The sequence below is a fragment of the Hordeum vulgare genome, chromosome 5H, assembly GCF_904849725.1.
Source record: "Hordeum vulgare subsp. vulgare chromosome 5H, MorexV3_pseudomolecules_assembly, whole genome shotgun sequence".
NCBI classification, from domain to species: Eukaryota; Viridiplantae; Streptophyta; class Magnoliopsida; order Poales; family Poaceae; genus Hordeum; species Hordeum vulgare.
The window spans coordinates 448,486,258-448,492,053 of record NC_058522.1 but is presented as its reverse complement, the minus strand read 5'-3'; positions in this window follow the sequence as shown (position 1 = coordinate 448,492,053).

Sequence of the window (5,796 nt, the reverse complement as noted above, 5' to 3'; positions counted from 1 at the left end):
CCACAAAAGAAGATTACATCGGATAGATCTCCATGAAGATCATGGAGAACTTTGTATTGAAGACCCAAGAGAGAGAAGAAGCCGTCTAGCTACTAGCTATGGACCCGAAGGTCTGTGGTGAACTACTCACGCATCATCGGAGAGGCAATGGTGTTGATGAAGAAGCCCTCCGTGTCCGAATCCCTCCTCCAGCAGGGCACCAGAACGTGCCCCATATGGGATCTTGCGGAGACAGAAGTTTGCGGCGACGGAAAAGTATTTTCGTGGCTCTCTCTGGCAGTTTTGGAATTTTAGGGAATTTATAGGCAGAAGAAGTAGGGCAAAGAGCCACGGGGGGGGGGGGGCACAAGCCTGGTAGGCGCGGCACCCCAGGCCGCGGCTAGGGGGCTTGTGGCCTCCCCCAGAGTCGTTTGCCTTGGTTCTCAAGTTCCCTGCGTATCTTCTGTTATGGAAAACAATCTTTCCGAAGGTTTTATTCCGTTTGGACTCCGTTTAATATTCTTCTCTGAAAAGGGTCAAAAACACGAAAAAACAGGAACTGACACTTGGCACTGAGTTAATAGATTAGTCCCAAAAATGATATAAAATAGCATAATCATCTATACAAAACATCCAAAGTTGACAAGATAATAGCATGGAACCATCAAAAATTATAGATACGTTGGAGACGTATCAAGCATCCCCAAGCTTAACTCCTGCTCGTCCTTGAGTAGGGAAGTGATAAATACTAAATTTTTGATGTGGAATGCTACCTAACTTATTTGTCCTTTGCAACTTCTTTCTTGTGACATGAATGTTCAGATACGTAAGATTCAAAACAATAGTTTGCTATTGACATGAAAACAATAATACTTCAAGCAAACTAGCAAGGTAATCATGAACTTTTGAAATAACAAGGCCAAAGAAAGTTATCCCTAAAAAATCATATAGTCTGGCTATGCTCCATCATCCCCACACAACGAATTTAAATCATGCACAACCCCAGTATTGGCCAAGTAATTTTTTTCGCACTCTTACTTTCTCAAACTTTTTTCAACTCTCACGCAATACATGAGCGTGAGCCATGGATATAGCACTATAGGTGGAATAGAGTGTGGTGGAGGTTGTGAGGGAAAAGGGAGGAGATGGTCACATCGACTCGGTGTATCAATGGGCTATGGAGATGCCCATCAATAGGTATCAATGTGAATGAGTAGGGATTACCATGCAACGGATGCACGGGAGCTATAAGTGTGTGAAAGCTCAAAAGGGGAACTAGTGAGTGTGCACCCAACTTGCTTGCTCACGAAGACCTAGGGTAATTTTGAGGTAGCCCATCATTGAAATATACAAGCCAAGTTATATAATGAAGATTCCAACTAGTAAATGGAAGTGTCAAAACAAGAGACTCTCAATCATGAAGAACATGGTGCTTTTGTGAAGCACAAGTGTGGAAAAAGATAGTAGCATTGCCCCTTCTCTCTTTTTCTCTCTCTTTTTTTGTTTGGGCTCTTTGGACTTTTTTCATTTTTTTGGTGGGCATCTTTGGCTTCCTTTTTTTTATTTCCTCACGTGGGACAATGCTCTAATAGTGATGATCATCACACTTTTATTTACTTACAACTCAACACTTAGAGAATGATGACTCTATAGGAAATGCCTCCGGTAGTGTACCGGGATGTGCAATGATCTAGCTTAGCGTATGACGCTGAAACATCTCGCTAGCTATCTTACGATCATGCAATGGCAATATGAAAGTGATGGCACAAGTCAGGAGACGGAACGGTGGGAGTTGCATGGCAATATATCTCGGAATGGCTATGAAAATGCCATAATAGGTAGGTATGGTGGCTGTTTTGAGGAAGGTATATGGTGGGTTTGTGCACCGACGAAAGTTGCGCGGCACTAGAGAAGCTAGCAATGGTGGAAGGTGAAAGTGCATCTATACCATGGACACACATTAGTCATGAAGAACTCATATACTTATTGCGAAAGTTTTATTAGTAATCAAAACAAAGTGCTAAACGCATACTCCTATGGGAAGGGTTGGTAGGTGTTAACCATCGCGCGATCCCGACCGCAACACAAAGGATGACAGTCAATAAATCAATTAAGCTCCGACTTTCTAACATAGCGGTTCACCATACGTGCATGCTACGGGAATCACTAACTTCAACACAAGTATTTCTAGATTCACGACACCCTACTAACATAACTCTAATATCACCAATTCCATATCTCAAAACTAATTGAGAGGAATCAAACTTCTCTTTACTAATCAATGCACATGAATATGGAAGTTTTATTATATCCTCTTTGGATGCCTATCATCTTTAGGACTCTTCCATGGCACACGCCAACTACCAAGTTACTCAGAGAGAGCACTCTCAAAAGGATATAAGTGAAGATCGAGAGTTTTTATTTCTCCAAAATATGACACCGCCGTGCTCTAAAAAGATCTAAGTGAAGCACTAGAGCAAAGTTATCTAGCTCAAAATATATAAGTGAAGCTCAATGAGTATTCTAGCAAAATCACGATGAGTGCATGTCTATCTCAAAAGGTGTGCAGCAAGGATGATTGTGACACAACAAAAATAAAAGACTCCTATAATACATGACGCTCCAAGTAAAACACATATCATGTGGTGAATAAAAATATAGCTCCAAGTAATGTTACCGATGGATTGAAGATGATAGAGGAGATGCATTCCCGGGGCATCCCCAAGCTTAGGCTTTTTGGTGTCCTTGAATTTGGCTTGGGATGCCTTGGGAATCCCCAAGCTTGAGCTCTATCCACTCTTTATCCCATTGTCCATGAGAACATCACCCAAAACTTGAAAACTTCACAACACAAAACTTAAACAGAAACTCGTGATATCATTAGCATAAGAAAACAAACCACCACCTCTTTAGGTACTGTAGTAATCTTGATTTTTATTTAGATTGATGTTAGATTACTATATTCTCACTTTTCCATAGCTAGTACTCCCCGATACTATCCATAGTTTCATCAAAATAAGCAATCAACACAACAAAAACAGAATCTGTCAAAAACAAACCAGTCTGTAGCAATCTGTATACTTCGTATACTTCTGATATCTAAAAAATTCTGAAAAATGACGAAAATTTGGGAAATTGGCATATCAACCAACAGCAAAAGAAAACAACTCAAAATCTCTTTCTGGATAGGAATGAAAAATAATTTCGTGAGCACAAAGTTTCTGTCTTTTTCAGCACGATCAAACAACCAACACCAAAACTAGTCATAAAGGTTTTACTTGGCACAAACACAAAAAAAACACAAAAAACATGAGTGGACACAACAAAACAGAAAGCAAAAAGCAAAGATAAATTCATTGGGTTGCCTCCCAACAAGCGCTATTGTTTAACGCCTTTTAGCTAGGCATTGATAATTCAATGATGCTCACACAAAAGACAAGAATTGAAGCACAACGAGAGCATCATAAAGCATGTGACAAACATATCTAAGTCTAACATGCTTCCTATGCATAGGCATTTTATAGGAAAACATATTGTCCAAACAACCAATAGTTACCATATGCAAGGAAGAAGAAAGAGACAATAACAATCTCAACATAACGAGAGGTGATTTAGTGATATGAAAGTTTCTACCACAATATTTTCCTCTCTCATAACAATTACATGTGGGATCATATTCAAATTCAACAATATAGCTATCACATAGGATATTCTTTTCATGATCCACAAGTATTGAAAGTTGACGCTCTTCAAAAATAGTGGGATTATCATCAACTAAAGTCATGACTTCTCCAATCCCACTTTCAATATTATTGCAAATATCATAATCATCATGAGGTTTAAACAAATTTTCAAGATCATAAGAAAAATCATTACCCCAATCATGATCATTGCAACAAGTAGTGGACATAGCAAAACTAGCATCCCCAAGCTTAGGGTTTTGCATATTTTTAGCATGATTGTCATTAATAGAATTTATAATGAAACAATTGCAATCATGCTTTTCAGCCAAGGAGCCCTCGTGAATCACTTCATAAATTTCTTCATCACAATTTTCAGATTCACGCATCTCAAGCAAAACTTCATAAAGATAGTCAAGTGCACTCAACTCACTAGCAATTGGATGAACATAATTGGATCTCTTAAAGAGATTAGCAAGTGGATGAGGATCCATATCAATAGATTTTCAGCAAGCGAAGATGCAAGCATATTGAAGGCATATAGCACACAAGCAAAGGAAAGGCAAACGAAAAAGGCAAATATCTTTGTAATTTTTGTTTTTCAGAAGTGGGGGAGAGGAAAACGAGAGGGAAAAGGCAAAAAAGTAAATGCAAGAGATGAGTTTGCGAAGGTTACTTGGATAAGCTTCACTTAGAATAGTCCCCGATGCCAGAAATTGACACGTTGAAGGGAGACTATTCTTGACTTTATACTCCCCGGCAACGATGCCAGAAATTGGCACGTTGACGGGAGACTATTCTTGACTTGATCCTCCCCGACAATGGCGCCGGAAATTCCTCTTGCTACCTCTTGAGCTTGCGTTGGTTTTTCCCTTGAAGAGGAAAGGGTGATGCAGCACACTAGCAGTAAGTATTTCCCTCAGTTTGAGAACCAAGGTATCAATCCAGTAGGAGTATCAAGGCAAGTCACCAAAGTACCTACGCAAAAACAAACAAACTTGCACCCAACGCTATAAAGGGGTTGTCAATCCCTTCACGATTAATTGCAAGGTGAGATCTGAAGTTGGAAAGTGCAACAAAGTAAAAGTGTAGAGCTGAAAATATGATGTGAAGTAGACATGGTAGCCATAGTGTTCACTAGAGGTTTCTCTCATGATAGCAAGTATTACGGTGGGTGAACGAATTACTGTCGAGCAATTGATAGAACCGTGCAAAGTCATGACGATATCTAAGGCAATGATCATACATATAGGCATCACGTCCGAGACAAGTAGACCAATACTGTCTGCATCTACTACTATTACTCCACACATCGACCGCTATCCAGCATACATCTAGTGTATTGAGTTCATAACGAACAGAGTAACGCCTTAAGCAAGATGACATGATGTAGAGGGATAAATTCATGCAATAGATATAAACCCCATCTTTTTACCCTTGATGGCGACAACATGATGCGTGCCTTGCTACCCCTTCTGTCACTGGGTGAGGACACCGCACGGTATGAACCCAAAACCAAGCACTTCTCCCATTGCAAGAATTATAGATCAAGTTGGCCAAACGAAACCCACAACTCAAAGAGAATTACAAGGATACAAAATCATGCATATAAGAGATCAGAGGAAATTCAAATAATATTCATAGATAATCTGATCATAAATCCACAATTCATCAGATCTCGAAAAACACACCATAAAAGAAGATTACATCAGATAGATCTCCATGAAGATCATGGAGAACTTTGTATTGAAGATCCAAGAGAGAGAAGAAGTCATCTAGCCACTAGCTATGGACCCGAAGGTCTGTGGTGAACTACTCACACATCATCGGAGAGGCAATGGTGTTGATGAAGAAGCCCTCCGTGTCTGAATCCCCTCTCCGACAGGGCACCAGAACGTGTCCCAGATGGGATCTTACGGAGACAGAAGCTTGCGGCGGCGGAAAAGTATTTTCGTGGCTCTCTCTAGCAGTTTTGGATTTTTAGGGAATTTATAGGCGGAATAAGTAGGGAAAAGGAGCCATAGGGGGCCCACAAGCCTGGTAGGCACGCCCCCCAGCCCACGGCTAGGGGGCTTGTGGCCTCCCCTGGAGTCGTTTGCCTTGGTTCTCAAGTTCCCTCCGTATCTTCTGTTACGGA